Source organism: Chrysemys picta, chromosome 11, assembly GCF_011386835.1.
Source record: "Chrysemys picta bellii isolate R12L10 chromosome 11, ASM1138683v2, whole genome shotgun sequence".
In the NCBI taxonomy this organism is placed as follows: domain Eukaryota; kingdom Metazoa; phylum Chordata; order Testudines; family Emydidae; genus Chrysemys; species Chrysemys picta.
In genome coordinates this window covers 56,688,261-56,710,001 of record NC_088801.1, presented here as the reverse complement: position 1 = coordinate 56,710,001, position 21,741 = coordinate 56,688,261, and positions in this window count along the sequence as shown.

Genomic DNA, 21,741 nt, shown 5'->3' with positions numbered 1-21,741 from the left:
CAGAACGCCACAGTACAAATGTAGATGTTACATGTCATCTTGATCTGCTGCTTTTTTCTTTCATTAAAGCTTTAATGCAGCAATTACGGCTACGTTGCCCTATAAAAAAAAGGAAGAGGCAGTTTACTTTAAAAAGTGAAATTGCATAGCCTACTATTTAATTATACACAAATGTAAATGGCCTATTTTTCCATAACTGGTTATTACAGCACTGTTTTACTTTCTGAGTTTTCACAATCTCTAAAACCTACAACGCTTCCTGCTATATAATTGTTTTGCTACATTATTGTTTTCATCTTATTTTTTCTTTTAATGTGAGTTCAGCGGGATAAATCTTGGTTTTAAGCCAGCCAGTACTTCATCTACTTAAGCTTTTATAGATGAAGATTGCTGTAATTATCAGAATACCCGCTTATTTCTGAAGTATTATCTTGGCAACCTGCTGGCATTTACAACCAATTAACAAGCTTTGCCCATTAGTTGCATAAGGGGTATCACAGAGTAAACCCATTGTGTGCTAATTTTCTATTTTAGATAATCAGTTTGGCCATCCAAAATGGAAAAGGGAAGAAAAGAAAGGTTGACACTCAGTGGCAGACATGTAGAAATTATTACGTGCCTCCTAGAGACAAAGGTATCCAGCAACTTCATGATTGCTTCACTGTCGTCACCACTGGGCCTTAAGTATTTATTCCCTTTGTCTCTTTGGGAAGATAAAATATAAAGTACAGCTTCAGCAAAGTAATCATGTCTTCTTTTTATTTTTTAAACAGACCGGCTTCTCCTCTTGTGCCTGTAATTTCACCAAATTGTACAAGTGTTACACATGATTAAAAAAAAAGAACACTGCCCGCTAGTAGAAAAAGTAGCTTTCAATGACCTCCTTTTGTAATTAAAGGGAATTAATGGGCTGGGCTCCCTCAAAATGTAGCCCCTCCAAGTTATCCCACACATGCTGCGTTTGGTTAAAGGAATATGTTTTGTGGAGTTTTATTCTTCACGTCAGTATTTTTAACCAGTCTCTGATATTCATATATAGGTATTCTGATTCTATTCTATTCTATTCAGTCTCTTAGGCCATGCCCATCACCATAATATCTGATCACCTACCAGAAGTGTCTTCAGCCATACAACTAGCATTTTTCATGTGTGGTTCTTTCCTTTCTCCGATCCTCATCCCAACGTGAGGAATATTGTTACAAAGCCTGTATTGTATTTTATTTATTTATAGTATTTTATCTCGAGGCGGTTGCGAGTTTTCCATCGGCATTATTTTCCAATGGTAAATTTACTTTTTGCAAAATAAAAATTTTCAATGGGAAAATTTCAACTTCCTGTTGGAAAATCATTCCCGGCTCCACCACTCCTCAGCAGCTGCTGGTGTTCTCAGGGGTCTATGACTCTTGGCAGCCCATAAGTCCTGATGCCCAGGCTTCTTGGCTCTCAGCAGCCCAGAAACCCTGACTCCCAGGCTACCTTAGCTGCCTGGCTCCCTGCCTGGTGGCTACTGGGGCTCCAGGCAGCTTGGGGAGCCTTGTAGATGTTTCGAAAAGACTGGTATGAAAATGTCATGACAACTTTTTCAGAATTCCCATTTGATGGGAAAGACCGGGTGCATAGTGAGGCAGAAGGCTCCACAGAAGATAGCAGCACACCTCAGGGAACACCAGGTGAGAAGGTTCTGACTTGTGTTCTGTGGAATGGTATTCTTTGTTCCAGAGATGATTCCCCAGGGAGACGGGTGGATGCTAGGACAGCCTGGAGAGAGGAGGGGTTTATAGTTTGCTAGTGGGACTCATGGGGGCTGCATGCACTGGAGCTACAGGTGATGGCTTATGACAGGTGGATTCCAGGGATACTGCAGACATTCGGAATTAGTCCCTGGGGTTATTGAAGCTGCTAGAACTTTTTCTAGGTTTTGCCAACTATTGATTCCATAGGCAGGCTCCAACCTGCCCCCTACATGCACTGGTCTGGGTCCTAGGAACTGCTGCTCTAAAATAACCCTTTTTCGTTAACTAAATTTCCATTCCCTTTTATTGGGGGCGGAGGAAGAAAGTTGCAATATTTTCGTCTCAGTCCACAATTAAGGAGGAAATATCTCACGGTGCTATTACATGAAATGTTTCTGTTCCTTCATTTTTTGCCTCAGAATAGTCTCTTGTGCCAGATTTTCTTGCATTGCCTACAAGACTATTCTTTTCGCAGAGCAGGGCAAGGGATTGTGACAAGGCATGTGCTATTTCCTTACTGCAAAAAATACTCGGAGCCTACATATTTAACTTTATCAATTTCACATCCATTCTTTCCCACTCTCCCACCTCAAACATGTCCTTGGTGACACAGCCCTCTGCACCACCTCAACTGATCACTCAGTACCCATTCACCCCAGTGACGGAATCCCTTCTTTAATCTCCCTCCACCTCATCATCCACCCTGCCCCCAAATAAGAGGGCATCACACAGCCATTCCACTCCCCTTCTCAAACACAACCTTCCACAGCTCCATCAGTGTGGCCAAGTGGACAGAGCACCAGACAGGGAGTCAAGAGCCTAGTGACCTATTCTCTCCTCCAACAAGCTGCTGTGTGACTCTGGGTGAGTGACCTTGCCTCTCTTCCCACCTTTTTCTAGTTAGACTGTAAACTCTCTGTGCCACAGATTGTCTCTCATGTGTGCGTGTGTAGTGCTGAACAAAATGAGCACCTCTATATAAATAACAACAAAATGATTATGCCAGAGATAGCAGGGTTTGCAAACTTACATGTAAATAGAATTAGATGTTAGACCTGGCTACACACTCCTCTGTTTTGTAATCTGGATCGAACCTATTCAATTTAAAGACTTCAGCGTGATCCTTGAAGCCTGGTTAGATTCCATCTACGCTGCAGATTGGAATGGTTGAATGGTTCCAGCTGTAAAATGATAGGAAATGTATTTTATACACTGTAACAAACTGTACAATGACGTGTTTTATTTTCCTCCTGTGGTTTAGATTCATATTTTCCCTTAGCATAAGTTAAACAAAATTAAGACTATGATTATTCTTAGAGGATGCAGCGATTAAAGGAAAAGACAGAAAATGTTGAACTCCTCAAAGTCATAAAGAATTATCAACTGTGCAATTAGTAAAGACAGAGCATGCACACTGAAGTCTATTAAGTCATAAATGAAGGAGAAAAATGTTGTGCTTGGCAATTTGATGTGTATATTTGGTTTAATTATTTTAAATTAATTGCTATTGGCTACAATCATTAGAAAATTAAAGATTTAAGGTACGGCAATAAACACGCTCCTATAAAACAAATCTGGTTATACGGCCAAACCGTTTGTTTAATTATTTAGATTGAATACTAAAAAGGAAGAAGTAATAAGGGTTGCCTAGCAGAACAGTTCAGGAGTGCGAAGACTGATCCAGCCACAATGTGGCTCCCTTGATTCAGAATCAGTGCTTGACTACTTTGAAGAATGTTAATTCTCTTCAAGGAACATTAGTCAATCAGAACAATTCTCAGTCCCACCAGGAAAATACTAGCAGGCTTAGAGGGCGCAAACTTTCCTTCAATAAACCAGTACAGTGCTGGGTACCTTAACTCCTACGTTAACTGCAAGGCATCGCTTCTCCTTCTTCCCTCATTTCAAACTACACAAGTGGATCCCTTAGCTATGGCATGACTATTTATAGTACATAGTCAAGAACAAAGCAAAACATTTCCAGTGAAGCCCCCTCAATATAAGGCTGTTGGCTCCTTCCTTTATTATGGCTAGGAGAAAATTATTGTTGAAATGAAGAACCACATGATAAGATTCCTCAGTGCCTCACCCCTCCTGCACAGCACTTGCGCCCTTGGGAGACAGTGTTTTATGAGAGAGAGAACATTTTTTGTGAGAGTCCCTTATAAAGTATTGGCAGCTCATCAGTGCATCTGTTCACCTAAGTGCTGGCCAGAGAGTTCTGTAAGTACCTGTGCACACAATGGATGAAGCAGCTGGGAAAACCTGCCCTCGCTCCTATTGCTATTTTAGATATCTTCAGGCCCTTAATTACTCTTCCTTCCTTAGTTTGGCTGACTTCCGGAATGGGGCTGCTTACTGCAGAAGATTAACATCATGCTGCATTAGGACACATCTCTGAGCATGGACAGTGTGATGCTTCCCAATGTCATTACCAAAAACCTGATTAGTGGTAACTGGAGTCGGGGAACAAAGAGGCTTTAATCTTGGGGAAAAAGCAGTGCAGGAGGGCCCATTACACATTCTACAGCTACTAGAGAGGAGACACTTTCCTCCAGGACTCTAAGCCCCATGACTATTAATTATTATTAAGTATTCACATATCACCATAATTTTGTATGCCACTTTGCAGAGGATAAAAGACATGCACCAAAAAAAAAAAAAAAAGCTTTCGACCTGCATTGGACCAATAAAGAAATGGAAGCTCTCAGGGAGAAGGAAGGATCAAGGCTTAAAACATTTGTATAATGCAAATGATGCTGAAGCCCTGATAATATTGAAAATTGAGCATTAGGTAGGGCTAGAGCAGAAGAAGGCTAGTGGGACACATTTTTGAAAGACCAGGCCTTCAATTTGCTGTAACGGTGTATTAGCCACACAACTGCCATTCACAATCAGAATGTTCATTTGTGCAAGTCCCCCTTCAACTTTCATTGAGTACAAGTGAAATAGCAGAGTAATGGATATTCCTTTAAATAAAAAGACTGTTTAAAAGAATCTGTTGCTGTTGGGACAATACCAATACTGCACTTTTCCATACTAGACAGACCTGAGACAGGACATCCTAATGCACCAGAAGGACAGAAATGGAAGGCATTGCTATATCTTTCCTTTGCTCAACTGCTTAGTTTCATTTACATTCTTGACAGTACAAGTAAGGACCCTTGATTTTCTCACCTAAAATACACCCCATCAGGGTATCTTCTGCCTTTGAATTCGCTTTGGATATTGGCAATCCTGGCAGACGCCTGATGGCACAGAAGCAGACGGAGAAAAGTGGGGAAATGAAAAGAACTAACACAAACCAACAAGTTTTAAGTAAACAGAGAGTGTCACTCTCGCGACCTGTCAGAATCTACCAAAAAATTGAGGAACGTGTTAAAGCATCCCACAAAAACCATCAGCTTGCCTGGCTGGATCTTTTTGCAGCAGATCCCATTTGTTGGTGATTAGGCAGGTCTCATGGATCCCGGCATACATCACTAAGTATTGCTGGTCAATATTTGTAGGTAAATTAACAATTTCAAATTCTCTGGTAGTGCCCAATCCTGAAAATACTTAATCACACGATTAACTTTCCTCAGGTACTTATGTATTTATAAGTTTGGGCCTGTAGACATTCACTCTTAGCAAACTAGCTGGTTCCTCCAGAAATTGGCTGATTTCCTAAAGGACTGGGGGCTAGCTAACAGCTGCGATGACATGAAGTGAAGAAGGCTTCTTGCTATCCTTTATGGAAAAACCCCTATAGAAATATGAATGAAACCAATAGGTTTCAGTAGACCTTACTCTAAAACCCTATATAATTCTATAGAGAATGAGAATGATACCCCTTTTGTAGAATTTTTAAACCAATTGACTGTTTAATATAGAACTACATCCCTGCTATAGGATTCCATGGGCTGGCATTATAACTCGAGAAAAAAGTTCTCATTCTCTAGTCTGCTCCAGTGGAGCTTTCCCTAAGGAAATGGAAGGGACGTCCAGCTGAGGAGTTGGCATGAGACTCAATGGACCTTGCCTTTCTCCTGCTGGAATGGTCTCCTCTTACCTACCCTGCACTGCTAACATGACCTGCCTTTATGTACTGCCCGTTCCTGTACTCCTTCTCAAATGGCAGGGGAGGAGGATGGCAGGGGAACTGGCAGGCGAGGAAGAGCACAGTGACAGGGAATGCTAGGATAGGGGAGCTCCTAGCAAGGTCGTTAGGTTTGGGACTGAGGGTCGTTGGGCAGGATGAGGGACACTTCTTCATTTTGCAATAAGGTATTGTTGGGATTGGCGGATGGGCTAGGCTGGTGGGAGTATAATCATCCCACATGCTCAAAAGTTAAAGACTGTAGGTTGGTCTTCTAGTTCGACCTTTTCTTTTTTTATTCACAAACACAGGTAGGGTGAAGAATATAATGAAAAACATATTTTTGGTGGTTCTTTTAAAAATAATCTTAACAATGATTAATGGCCTTGAACCATCACAGCAAATAACGGTTTGCCCAGGCACGAACAATAAATACCTTTATATACAAAACTCTAAAAGATTACAGTGATACATACAATTAAACATAATCTTCCATAGATATTTGTACAGCTCTCCCATACTATGGAAGTAGCATGAGTGGTGAACAGAGGGCAATATATGGCTTATATATATGGCAAATCAGTTAAATTAATTCACCACAGATAGCCTATAATTTTACTATAGACCTTGTATAGTACTTATGTACAAGGACCAGGTTAAGCATTCTGCATTAGATACATAAATACTTATCTCAACATGGGAGTTGTGAGACTCAATTAATGTTTGTAAAGTCCTTTCAGATCCACAGAAGAAAGGTGCTATAGAAGCACAAAGTACAGTTATTTCACTGCAGACAAAAGAGAGGCGAAAAGAAATGTCTCTTCCTTACACATGAAACTATTGACCACAACATCTGAATTAAAATAAAAACAAAATGTTAAGACAGAAAAGAATTCTGACCATGAACCTACTTCAGTCTTCCTCTGTGTCTTTTTCCTCTGATTTCTGGTTGAGTGAAATAATAAACTATTGCATTGCTGTAAACTCTTTGTAAGTAGATTTGACTAAGACAACTGAGTTCAGTGCCAGCAGCTACTCCAATCATTCTTTTAAATGGAAATTTACCGTCTGCTGCTTCACATGGAAACTATACAGAACTATTTTTCACAGCTTGTTCACTGAACAGATTATCAGAGGGGGAAAAAAATAAAAAGGCTTCATTTTCTACAGATCCCAAAATTTCAGTGAAGAAAATCTTGGCAATTTTCTTTTGAAGCGAGACAGATTTTACTTTCACATTGATATAGGTCATTTAGCAATGGTATCATCTTCCAAGCTAAGGGCCCAATTCTGCAAACAGTTCTGCATATAAGTAGTTTAGCTCACATGGGTAGCCGCATTTGATTCAAGGGACTTATCCATGTGAGTAAAGCATAAAGGTTTATAGGATTTGCTCCTAATATAGAAACACTACCTCTTTGATTTAATAGATTTTTTAAAGCTTCTCAACCACTTAAGTTTTATTTAGCATGTCCTCCAAAAGCTATAGGTAAAAGCTCATGAGTCTAAACTCATACAAACATGAATGAAAAAAAATACTGTTATACCATTTATGTCTTTTTGCTAAATATTACCTTGACACAATTTATATGTGGATTTTAACTCAGGACTCCTGCACCCTATTATATTTACCAGGTGCCTATAAAATATTCCGGCAAAGTTGCCTCCGTGCAATATAAAACAAGAAAGAAAGAAACAATGTGTTGGATAAGCTAGGTCTTTTCCATACCTCTCTTCAGACAGTCCCTCCTCCTTGACCTTGCATCAGTCCTCAAGTAGAGACGCTACTTAATTCTCCTAAAATACAAGAAACATCACCTCTCTCTCTTACCTCAGCAAGATCCTAATCCAAGCACTGTCATGGAACACAGAGGGAAAAATCAGAGTTCAGGATCCTGCAGGTATTTTGAGACCAAAGGGAAATAAAAAACAAAGAAAATGGTTGTGTACCTATTTCTCCAGCTAACTTATCTAGGGCTAGGATGGGGCAATGGGGCACAATCCTGTGCTGGAGGCATTGAAGAGCTTACTACCCATGCTCCTGAGCAGGGCCACAGGCTGACATTTAGAGGAGAACGGAGCTTTGGCCCTGCCTCCGCCCCACCCTCAGGGGTCTTGAGAAGGCAGCAAAGGGGAGGGATAGTGGAGAAGCAAGCCTGACTGTGCTTTTTTTGAAGGCGCAAGCCTGGAGTTCCCAGGTGTGGGACAGGTGGGAACTCTGCTCCCCACTCAACACTGAGGCACTGACATGGGAAGGCCCTAGCACCCCCACCCCCAAATGAATGATGAAGGGGGGAAATTAGTGAATACCACCAAGGTGTTGATTTTAACCACATCACCACAAAGAAATGCTGACATTGGAAAAAAATTCAAGGCATGGTGGAGAAGTAATGGCAATAACTGAAGTAGAACTGCTTATAAATAAAGTGTAGTAAGTAATGGCATAATGTATGAGGGAACATAATTATGCACAGTGCTTTTCCTGAATATCCTGTACAGTGCCCCAGAACAATGGAATTTAGACAAATAATACAAGGAAGTGTGGGCTTTCAGAAGAGTCCTCATAGAAAACTTTTCAAAGTTGGTCCTGACTAGGAAAAGTGGTGGGATTTAGGTCAGTCTTAACTAACACATGCCAGCAAAGCCCAATCTAAACTCACCCTTTCTCTTAGTCTAGATTCAGGGTAACACCTCCAAGTCAATTTTAGCTGATAGTGTTAGCTAGTTTTCTAGCTTAACGTAAAAAATATTAGTTTAGGAATAAACTGTTTTAGGTTCAGTTAACACAACCAGCTAAAACAGAGCTAAAAGCATTACCCTGCACATATGCTAAGGAAAAGGTCAAGTTCAGGCCAAGCTTAACTGGTATGCGTTGGCTAAATGCAAGCTAAACCCAGCCACTTTTCCTAATCAAGACAAACCTGAGTTCAGTGTGACTACTCATGTGAGAAATTGCTCACCAGCATGAGTAGGGCTTGCATAATCAGGCTTGCACTATTTGTTTAAGTGAGGGTCACTTAGCCGAGAACAACTCCCATCACTGCAAGGGGATAATGAGGTCTTACTAGTGATTGCGCTGGTAAAAACATTGCACTTTCAGGAGTGACAGAATCTGTTGGTCACTATTCTTTGAATCCTTAGCTCATCGTTGCACTGGGAAACACAAGGGGGTAGAGAAAAACCCATTGGTGTTGTACAGCACAAACCCAGTATTTTAAAAATAAAATCCAGGAAGAAAAAATGTCTTCTGATTAAGTTGAAAAGATTCTTCAACAGAACATTTAGTTAATATCAAATTCAAGCAGAAATCAATACGGTTAGTGAGGAGCATCTAAAGAATCAGCTTGTGTGTCTTCAGCAGATGAAGGACTAACCTCAGGCAGGAAAGATTTTTTTCAGGAGTCTGACTTTCCCAACAGTCCTTGGAATTTTTTGAACCCAAAGCAACATATCATACACATTGAAAGCCCACATGACTCTGAATCTTATACCATTCCAAAATTCTATTGCCACCACCACAAGAGAGCTCAATTTTAGTGACACCATCCCTGCCAACTGAACAAGGATGGGACTCAGAGTGCACGCTTTTACTAATCACTTTCCTGAACGGAAAGGCTTCCGTCGGGTTTGTCAGTCATCTCTTGGAAGCTGAACGTCTTCCCCAGGAATATTCTGGCAATCATAATATAAGTCTGCCTCAACGTTTGATTTAGTTTGGATGTATAGTGTTCACGGAAGAAGGCCCTTCAGAAGGGGAGCAAGTCAACAAGTTTAAAGGACTATCAAGATCTCTTCCAAACAGTAGGAAACCTAGGGTTTAACCTATGCTGCCATGTGGCTGAGTTTTGCTAAATGCAAAAGATAAAGCTGTCAGGTGATTATCCCACCAATGGTAATGTTTATTGCATAGTCAAATTGATCTTTTCAATAGAGTGTTTACTTTTTCTTCCCCATTTGGTTAGAATGTGCATAGTAAGGAGAAATTAGGTGGAGCTACCCTCACAGATTTGTCAATATACATTTGAATATTGCTTTTAAACTGAATTTGTCTATCAAATGTTGCACTGCCCCATAACTAGGACCTATTGCATTCACTAGCTTAGCTGCTGCTGCTGCTTCTGCAGTTGCCTCAGTTCGTAAGGAAATATGGCGGGGGTTGGAAAAAATCCATGTTTTATTCATCCAGAGCAAAACAGAAGTAATTTACATCACCAAATCAAACTTTTCTTTTTATCTGAGGTTAAGCAGGGAAAATATTCTACCAATACTGAGGAGATTTACATTGGAGAACAGGTATTGCACCATCATATGAGCAGGATTTGTTAGCCCACCTTTTGAAGCATACGGTTTCAAGAACTCATACATGGAAGCTCTATTTTCCATCAAATAAACATACAGGGCTAGTCTCAACACTCCACGTTATTTAGCATCAAAGGTGCAGCCTGGGTTTGGGAGTAGTGCGCTTGGAATTCTGTAGTTTGGCAGAAATGTCTGCTTGTGCTCTCTCCCTCAACAATATACTTCGGGTGCCTCGTATCCTCTTTTGACAATGCCGCATGTATTTGACATAATGTGGCTCTGGCATAATCAGACTCTATTGTATCTGAGTATGTTAGGGATGTATTAGCCCAAGAGTCTTTTCATGACAAGATCTGAGAAAAGGACAGGTCAAAAGAAGGGACCTGCCAAAGCATACGGACTTAACTAAAGCAACTGCTGTATGACATCTTCCAAGCCTATCCAAAAACACAGACATGTTGGGGAAAAGGCTATTCTAAAACACAGGGCTTTTTGTAAAAATACTTTTGCTTTAGTTAGGCATCTTAAGGCAATTTTTGGACTTCATATTCTTTGAGCCAAAATCTGCACCAGATTCTGGAATCAATGGGATTACACAGGATTTAAATCAGTACATAATTTGGCAATCTGTACAGAATTTAGGTTACTGCTGTTAGCTTTCATTTCCCCCAAGTTCCCTCCACCCCCATAAAATAGTATAGCCAGAATAGGACTTATATTCAACAAAGGATGTATTTACCGTGATTGTTGCTAACGTCTCCATATGTGGTGAATCTATATATTCTATTCAGTAAGTCAGAAAACACAGGTACAGGCTACTCAGAGCTGAGTGTATTAATCATATTGCATCCTTTGATCCCTAGTTGGCAACACACTGATTTTGAAATTCTCGTTCTTAAAGTGCATATAAAGCCTTACATGGTTTTACATTATCTTATATGTTTATGCTTCTCAAGATATATTCTCTAGCCAACTCTTTACATTCTTACATTAGACCCTGAGCCCAGCCATCAATAGGTTGCTGATCAGGGCTTTTCACATGATGCTGCTTTATCAGGAATGCTGTTTTAGATGCTTTCAGGGAAACGCTTTCGTGGTAGTTTTAAGAATGTGGTTAATTTTTTTTCATTGAAGATGACACTTGAGCTCTGCTTTTCTTTAAATGTATTGCTTTTATTATAAGATCTTAGCTAGTAATTTGCCTTATAAATGCTAATGTGTTGGGGGAAAAAAATCCTGATTTGCCCCTTTGTCCTTGGATACCTTATGAGACGCAGCAGGGTCCTGAAAGGCAGATTGATTTTCTCTTTATTGTCCACAATAAAAAGTTTCTTCAAAGGGGAAGAAAGAGGTGCAAAAAGAAGTCATGCATGCTTAATGCTGAAGAAAAGCCTGCTTGCACTTGATACACTGGAGAAATTTTTCAAGAACACTTCATCCTCGTGTAGCCATTGCCTGCACTTCTGCCAAGGTTAGGGAGACCTTGGGTTAGCTGCTCTTTGAATACTATGTACTGGTGTCAGTTTTAACATGGTCAGCTGACTGCTTAGACATTTTTTCCTTTATTATTTCTTTTTTCTTCTTGTGAATATGATGCATCTTACGGATTTGGGGCCTGATTCTGGAACTGCTCAGTAAATAGCTCTCCCATATCACACACATTGCAGAGCGCTTGTAGAACTGGGACCTTTGATTGTACCCCTGCCCCAGTCTTTCTTCTGGAGTTCCACACTCTTATTAATTTACTAGCAAGGCACCCAAACATTAGGCTCTTTACAGAATACAAAGTGATAGAGGGGGCCCTGCCCCTCACGGCTAACAATCTAAGCTAAAATTGACATCCAGGTGGGGGTGACTCCAAAAAAAGGGCCAGTTCTCCAACCTTACTCACTTTGAGTAGTCCCTTAAGTTATGAATAGTCCTGCTGATTGCAACAGGGGTACTTGCAACTTAAGGTATTGCTCAACTTGAAGAATGAGATTAGAATATGGCCTTTTTTGTACTGGGGGTTTGACAAGAGCCAAAAGCCTAGGTAGTTTTTAAGAGCGATGCGCAAGCTACATCACATTATTTTTAAAAGGAAAAAATGGGATATGTCTAGAATGCATGGTAAAAACATCCATTGGGCCAGATCCTCAGCTGATGTAAATTAGTGTCACTCCTTGGACTTTGGGGGGCAATAACAGTTTACATCAGTGGAGGATCTGGTCCACGTATAATTGCTGAGGACGCAATACCAGTCTGGAGCTTGTTAAATATATTGACCGAGAAAGCCAACAATGAAAACTTGACCCTTTTATATCAGAAGGTAAAGGGGGGGGGAAGGGAGTATATCAAACATGGACATAGGCAGGAGAAAAAAGTCTGCTCCGCTGGATGGAACCCTGGTAATAAGGGTATAGCACACACAGAAGGGCTGTCAGGAAAATGGACACCATTTCCTGGCCTCAGTCATATGACCCAGGTCACAGTTCCAAAGGCAAATGCCCGTCACATGGCAGGTGTCAGTATCAACTGGGTCCCCTAATCCCCTCCTCCTTCTCCTCCGTACAGAGATGGGATGAAGAGAATGCGGGGGTGGGGGAACTTGAGAGCCCCAGCAGATGAGGGAGTAGGGTCCCCCTCCAGCCATGAACTCCAGCAAGGAAACATGCAGCAGGTGGCTCAAAAAATACTGTCCTGACTACCTGTGCCATCTGTCCAGACAGACCTTTTCTAGGGGGAGTGTCACATGAGCTGGTGGGATGCTAGGGAATTCCTTCTTCAGGTGGGCAAAGAGAAGACTCTGACCTCCATTAAGGTCCAGGCCAAGGTGGGACTATTCAACCAACAACCAATGCCAGACATCCTCTCCAATGCATTCCTTTCCCCCGACCACACACACACACACAGAACCTATTCTTACCTCTACTGCTGTGTCCCACCACCCCACCCTTCAGTACACTGACCCTTCGCCTTGAATCTCCCCTCCCCAGCAAATCTTTCCTTAGGCCTGAGTGCAGCCAAATCATGAAGTCAGATGGGCTGAGTCCACATTCCCATAGGCCTGAGGAGCCCTGGCTCCTCTCTGCCGAGTTGGAGAAACAGTAGAGAAAACAGAAGACACAATGAGTTCAATTCCAAGGAAACTTTAATGGCGCTTGAACATTAAACAGAAAAAAATATGAGGCCCAGTTTCTTCTGCACCGGTAATAACTAGCACCATAACCAAATGCCCAATATATTAACACACCTTACCACAGTTATGCTGGCATCTCTGGCCTGGCGTGCATGTGTAATGCTCTGAGAGGAGCTGCTGTAGGCTATGCTGTAGCACCATTCTCATGCTAGGCTAGGCCTATAACAGGGTTTAAAAGAGAACTGGATAAATTCATGGAGGTGAAGTTCATTAATGGCTATTAGCCAGGATGGGTAAGGAATGGTGTCGCTAGCCTCTGTTTGTAAGAGGGTGGAGCTGGATGGCAGGAGAGAGATCACTTGATCATTACCTGTTAGGTTCCCTCCCTCTGGGGCACCTGGCATTGGTCACTGTCGACAGACAGGATACTGGGCTGGATGGACCTTTGGTCTGACCCAGTATGGCCATCCTTGTTCTTATGACAGGACATGAAAGGAAAAGAGGAAATAAAATACCCCCCCCCTCAAGAAAGCTACCAATTCACTAACTCTGCAAATTCATCCCTGCCCCGCCCCCCAAATAAACATTAAACCACCAAGCTACCATCCTCTGGTGCCCCTACCACCAGCCCATTCCCACAGGGGACCGCTCCCACAAGCATGTGATGGCAGATAGAGTGAGGAGCTGGCTGGCCTGGAAAGCCATATCCCAGAGACCCACAACCCTCATGTGTCCCTGATCACTCCATGCCCCTCCTACAGCCATGTACTTTTGACCTCTCCCCCCCATCTCTCTGTACTCCCCTAGTGCTGGGATTGGAATCAGGGAGGAGGGCTGGGGAATTGCCCCCCCCCCCCCACTCATGCTTCCCCCACCCCAATCCCTGAAGCATTGAGGTAGGCAGGAACAGGGGAAGGGTGCTGTTTAGCACAAAGTGGGACAGATGGGAAGCCAGCTAACAGCTTATTCTGACCCCCTTTCTAATCCCTCTGCAGGGCGGAGGAGCTTGTGCAGGGCTTACAACTATTGTCCTCTGTAGTTCCTGCTGGTGGAGGCAAATATAAGCATTGTCAGTCCTCAGAGCTTGTCCAGGACTCTGCAGACTGACTTTCCAAACCTAAAACAATCCCGGGCAACAACCAAGAGCTGGCACGTGATGGCAATGGCCCGGAATTGCCATTGACTCTCTGCAGGCTCACCAGTCTATGAACCAACCTCCTCTTCATTAGTTGCCAACTCCTGTGACTCTTGCTAGTGTTCGTGTGTTTATTAAAGCCCCATATACTGGAATCAAAAGATTACAAGCGAATGCCATCATTCATTTGAAAAAAAGAGAAAAAACAGCAAATTGCTGGCCCCCACGATTATGGAGAAAAGCTTGAAAACGTGAAGCGAGTGTGACTAACAGCTCAGAAAGCAGAAGGCAAATAGAAAGAATCCAAATGTATGGTGGGTTTTTTTAAAGTCATGATTTTTTAATCCTTGAGGTTAGCAATACTGTCATTAACAATAACAAAGGACTTAGGAAACGTTGTGGTTTCTCACAGGGAGTTTTTCCTGATGCCTTCCTTAGAAGGGAAGGAGTTTGGGGGGGTCATGGAGGGGACAGGCGGTGTGACACCCACCCACACCCAAACCCAGTGAACTACATGGACTTCAGTTCCCATCTCCAGGGATCTTTTCCAGCAGCCAGAAGCCCTGTCTCCAAAACCAGGACTGCTCAAGAAGAGGCCATTGAGAGGGCTTGCAGCAGGAGCTAATGCTGATTTGGAATGCTGGAATTCATGGCATTGTCAGGGGAGCTTGTTGTGGGGCAACGCAGTTCCCAGACTTCATTTTTCCCACCTCTGGCACAACAATGCAGCCCTGGGGTCATAGAATCATAGACTATCAGGGTTGGAAGGGACCTCAAGAGGTCATCTAGTCCAACCCCCTGCTCAAAGCAGGACCAATTCCCAACTAAATCATCCCAATAGAATCATAGAATATCAGGGTCAAGGAGGGTGCCATGGGGCCAACATTTTTCATACAAGGTCCCTAAAGATAGGAAATTCTGTATTATAGTGTATTGCTAATCTACAAAGCAGCACCCAAGAGCTCTGAAAAAGTGAGTTGTCTATAGTTTCCCTTCAGAAAAAGACTGCACCTTGTGCCAAATGAAGAAAAATCTCCATGTGTTACAAGCGAAATACCAGTCAGTTCTGTTCAGATGAAGCACACTACTTCCAGCCTAGTCACATGAAGTCATCAACATTCACTTCAGGAAAGGTCCACTTTTAATTTAGGAAATATTTTAAAATTGCTCAGTTCCCTGTATATTCCTAACTTTTACCACAAATACACAGCAGTAGCTGCAGAACAGGCTTTCCAATAATTGGACAGTTTTTAAAAATTCCTTTCGAAAAGAGGGGTTTCCCCCCTTCATATGTCTCCTGTTTGAGAGCACACAATCTAAGGGCTTGATCCAGAGCCCATTTAAATCAATGGAAAGACTCATGTTCAATGGACTTTGGGTCAGACCTGACAGAATAGTTGGTTTTATCTTATTAAACACATGCAAGTTATTTTTAAGCCCTCTCTATTTTAAATTTTGTCATTCCCAAATGTTTTTGTTTAACTTGGAGCAGAAAAAAAAAGTGCAGAGAAAAGGAAACTATTCTATCATAAGCAGTTTATATGGCAACCAACAATATAACAAGAATAAAAAAAAAACCCTAACTTTTTCACATTTTAGCAAACTTTTCAATTAGGATTTCTTCCTGGCTATTTAAATATGTCTAAAGTAATGGTTTTCTGTAATTTGTACTTTTCCTTTGGAAACATACCATGCTATTGTCAGCTTTAAAAAAGAAGCAATTTTCTGACTTTTGAGATTGAGCAGGTCAGGGAAAAATTACTACTGTGGGAACCCTATAATTAAATAGAAAAATGCAGCTGCACTTATGAGAAACTAAAATTAAGTTTATTCTATTAATACTTGATTCTGGAATGGTATTTGGTATTTTCAGGCAGAGGCTTCATTTAAAGCCACACCTCACCTGCAGCATGTTACCAGCTGCATAACTATTTTCCAAAGCAACAACATATATACATGATATGGTGCATAAAAATATATTGCTAATTGCTTCTGTCCAAAAATTAGATTCACTGCAGCAGGATATTTGTTTACATATATACCTCTCTCTCTTTTTTTGTCCCCGTATTGGTATTTTCACTTCTTTTTTGTACATTTTTTAAATAAAAAAACTTGAACAGGAATAAGATTGAAAAAGAAATACATGTGAATCTAGCAATATTTATAATAAGTGAACAGAAATAAAGTATTGTCATACACTTTTGAACAAAATTAGACTGTACATCTGAATCAGATGAAGATTGTTTTCTAGCATTCAAAAAAACTTGACATGTTGACAAAATTTTATATCATACTACAACCCAAAAGTGTTCAGGATGTGTATAAAACAATCATCTAAATCTGTTTGCATGTTTGCAGATTAACAGAAATAGATTTTGAACGAAATCCCATTTGAAAGATCTAAGGAATATTTTCCTGCTCCCCAAGTTAGATTAAATTAAAATATCTAAAATATTTAGAATGAACAAAAGTATCATAAACAGAATGGATCCACTTTGAACAGTTTGTGAAGCCATAATATTGACTAGTCATTTTAATGAGGTATTTTCCAAAAATGGAGATGTCTCCTAGAAAATACATGCCTAAAAATTTATAAAAGATGTATCTAAAATTATAAAGAATTGGAGAGGGTCAAAACATTTTTAAAAATGCAATATTTATCTTATTTTAATAACAGTAATAAGTCACTGTCTTATTTTTAAAATTGCAGTTGGATAATGGGAATTCAGGACTTTAGCTCTTTAAGGCTTTCTCAGTTTTGCAGAAGAAATCATACAATATTCCACAACTTTTTCTACTGCATGATATCACAGAAATTATTTAATACAAATAAACCTTAATATGTTGCACAGTAATTTGCAAATTTATATTTTCCCTAAAATTTCACAAATTCCCAAAGCAGCTTTAAAAAAAAAAAATAGGAACTGGATTTTTTGATCCCCTTTTAGTGGCCAGTTTTAGCTTCTTATCTATTATGGAGAAAGTAAGTAAGCACACCCATTATATAAATATTTATATATATTATGTGTTATACATAAAGAAACTGAATCCTGGCTTTAAGTGCAAACTCAACTCAACCTTAATTAATTGTTTGTGCATGTATCTGTATATATAGTGTTTGCAGGTGTGTATATAATATATCCACATACAATATGATGAGGTTCATGCAGAAACATTGTATACAAAATGAGGAAGGGGTTTTTCTTTCAGAAATGAATTGTGAGCTAGGCTACAGTTGGAGAAAAAGACCACTGAAATTGTATCGTCGTGTGCATATCTTGACAGATAAGACAAGTGAGCTAACAACTCTTAGCATAATTATTTCAAATTCACGTATACATCTTGCTTTCTCTTCTGCTTGTTTGGTCAGTGGGATACTTGTTTCTTGCTGCATGCTGTGGTGCTAGAATTCTATTTTCCAGCTACATTTGTGACACGGAGAAAAGGAAAACTGATCCAAGAAGTTCCTATTTGCATAAAATGCCGAAACATCTGTCACAAGCTCCTTGTTGGGGGAGTTAGGCATCAGGCGATCTTGTAGTCGATCATCTGCTCTTAATAATATTAGCTTCTGTTGCTGTCAATAGGAACCTATAGTGAATGTCTGGGGAGGGCCAGGGATACATTTGCTCAAAGAAGGAATATTTACTATTATTAATTTTAAATGGGAGATTACTTACCTTGCACTGCCATCCACACAAAAAATCAATTCTACCCCTCGATGAGCAAATGCACTGATGCCACTTTCTTTGTAGATATGGTTCTTATAAAGATAATAATGATCAGGCCTCCAGTAGATAGCAGCATTTGCTAAACTTCAGTTAATGAATAATCTAGCGGCACTGGAGCTAATGTTAAGAAACATGCCTCTGCATTGCTAGATCAAGTTTTAATTTCAATTGTGGATCAAAGCAAAATGGTAAGAATTGTTTATCTGTGTTTAGAATCAGGAAAACCTTTGTTCTGTTTTTGTATATATTACATATGTCTATAATCGTCAGTATCAGGTAGAGCAGCAAGTATTTATATAGAGAGAATATAAACTCAGTGAAATGTAACTTCAAAACCAGAATATTTTAAAACCAGAATAACTATGTTAGCTTAAGTAAGTGCTATTTTCAGAACCACTAAGTAATACGCAAGATTCATATTTCTGCACGATACTTTGCTCCTTGTTTATATACTACTTTTGAAATGACCTAACTTTGTATGATTTTAAAAATGTAGCACATGGGCTGAATTCTGTTCTTATTCGCACCACTGTAAATCAGAAGTAATTCCTCAGAAATCAAGCCAATCTATCAAGCTACAGTATGCATTTCTAACAAGGCTCTCGTCTAATCTATACTATGTAATGAAATTATATGAGTGTATGCCCAATGTAAGTGAAAGGAGAATCAGGATCTATGTATTTAATTGTCATCTAATTATGTCACAAATATCTTTGACATGATCAGCTTGGCAAGATCCTTTCTACCACCAGCATCTACAAGAGTCCCGGTTTAATATCTCATTTAGTATTGTTCTGAAACGTACACTGTGCTAACAGCTAACCTGTGGAACCATGCATGCCTATCTGTTACTTTCCCCATCCCTTCTCCACTCCCTTCATTTGTTGATTTCACACACCTGGGGGTGCCTGCCATAATTCAGGGAATGTCTTACTGTGTGTTTGTATAGTGTCTGGATGAGACCCCAATCCAATTAGGGCCTCTGGGTGGTTCTGTGATACAAACCCAAAACAATAAGAGTAACAGAGCCTCTCAAGAAAGTAAAGTTGTATAAAAAGTTTCTCTGGCACTGGTTCATCAGCAAGCAGTAATCAGCTAAGATACTACTTTGTAATTTTTCTGTTTCATAAATAATATAGGCGTTTACTAACAGGAAGTTTGTGGGACACAGCAGTAAACAGTCTAGTGATCCATCTGTTATTATGGAATCCAAGAAAGCTGAATCAGGGTCTTTCCAAGAGGACTATTTTAGTTGTTTATGAAATCAAAGATGGTTGGGAAATGAGTATTTAAATCATTATTAACAAAAAAATAAAAGAGGTCTTTATTTCCTTGACTCGATCGGACCATTGTCTGTGATTTTACTCATCGGTCTGAGTGTTTCAGTGGCTACAAAGGGTTTGTAATTAAAGCAAACACAAAAGGCAGCGCAGTTTTAGCAAATATTAAATGTTCAGATGATGATCAAAAAGAGACTCTTCCTTCTTAAACATTAGCACTGTAAAGAGCTGTTCCTAAATAAAAAAAACCCCACATTTGTTAGCATATTTGTCAGAGATTTAATGTTGATCAGGGAGTTGAAGGTGGGGTTTTTTTTTGGAAGAAAGAGCGTGATGGGGAGAGGTTATACTGACAGTGCTTCTGTGCCAAAGATAGAATAGACTCAGGGGAGATTGAAAAAGAAATATCTTTTCCAGGGACAGACTGTTGTATTGGCATTCTTCTCAAATGCCTTTCTTTCATCCTTGATACATTGCTTAGAACAGAAGGCTAGAAAGAGAATGGAAGCATGTGTGTAAATTAGTCACCATTATTACAAAAGCAAGATTTCTTTTGGGGAGGGAGAACAATTCGATTTCACATCAAAGATTACTTATTTGTAGCAGTAAAGGTCCATATACAGGGCAGAAAATTGTTCAAAGAAGTTAACTTTTCAATAGTCAAGTATGTAGTTGTATCCTTCATCGAGGAGAAATCGTTGTCTTTTTAACATTCTACGAAGAAAATGCAGTTCTGTTATTTTTCAGCCTGTTCTAAGTGTTGTTAAAACCGACACAACACTTGATTTGGGAAAACTCTATGATTTTATTGAAATACTCTATCAAAAACAGATCAAGTAGAAAAATAGCCTGTGATTAAAAAAAATTAGATCACTTTTAATAGGATATAATAGCTAACGGTGTAGTACGGTGAATGGAATCATAGCCTGTAATGTAAAGAACTCCTGCTATAACAAGTAACGTATAGATCTGATACTCTTTTTCTTTCCATTTCACAGTCCTACTTAAAGTCTTTACAATAACAGCATCCACCCAGATGGGTTTTGAATAAATTTTGAAGAGCAGAAAAATACTCCTGTGGGAACTGATACCAAGACACTTATGCACATGAGTAGCTTTGGCTTCAGTGAGTCTATTCCTATGAGTAAGGTGACTCCATTTACATCTTCAGGAAAGGGCTCACAGCGAGTAGGTTATTGCAGTTCAACCTTCTCCCCAATGTTTGTGCTATAACTTTGAATGTTTGTCCCCCTAACCCTTACAAGAGTGCCATCTTCTGGCTGTCCATATTAATAACATCCTTCCATTTAACTGAAATCTTTGTTTTACAAGCGTAAAAGTGAAAAACAATCAATTCAAATGTGCTCGTACTGAAAAATCAATCAAAAATTCAATAATAGACTAATAAGCCCCAAATCAGGAAAACATCCCCATTCAGGATAGCACTTAAGCACATGTTTGAGTGCTTTCCTGAACCGGGACCCGTGGTCGAATTGTTGCAAGGTTTTTTCTGCAGCCACAAGACTAGCATGCAATGATTTGAATGTAGTTATGACAATGCTCAGAGGGTATAAAATTGCTCATCCTTCACTGTCTCCCAGACTACAAAAAATTACTGTGGAAAATAACAAGAAAGTTCTCTACTTTGTGCAACTTTCTGCGAGAAAATGAGTAAAAAATGGGCTTGCATCTACCCAGAACATTACCTTTAACAGGACCATAAATGAGTGCCAGTATGTAAACATTAAAAACATGAAGCTTAAAGTAATGTAATACCAGTATCTCAGGTTTACATTTCTCAGTTTTCCATTTCTGCAAACTGTTCTCAATAGAAAGGAACCACACCTTAATACCATGGAAAGCTGAATGCTATACATTGTTGTGCAAAGTGTGGATGCCATGGCAATAAAACACAGGACTGTGGCAAATTAAATAATCTTTAAAGTCATACACAGATGGGATCCTGGTTATCTTTCTATTCCTGATATCTCAGCAGTGGAGATCTTCCAGCTATTAGTCCCCTGGTTTAGCTGGGCCGCTTGCTTGGCATTTTCAAGCAGGGGTCCTTGTATCTAGTACTTTCCCTCCTCTTAGGTCCAGCAAAGCTGGAGTTTCTTGATCTTCCTGGCACACTAAAAGGCCTATCTGGTAGGGAAAGGGAAAATGGTCATGAGAGTGGAGGAGGATTCATAAATCCTGGCTCGTAGATGGAGTGAAAAATCCAGGTTTGCAATTGGTTTCTATTTTGATGTGTTTGGTTTTTAATGTACATGCACATGGGGCAAAAGACTCCGTGCAGGTTTTAAGAATGGAAACATTCTGCAGAAATCAACAGACTATATTGCATCAAGATTTGGTGGGTTTAAT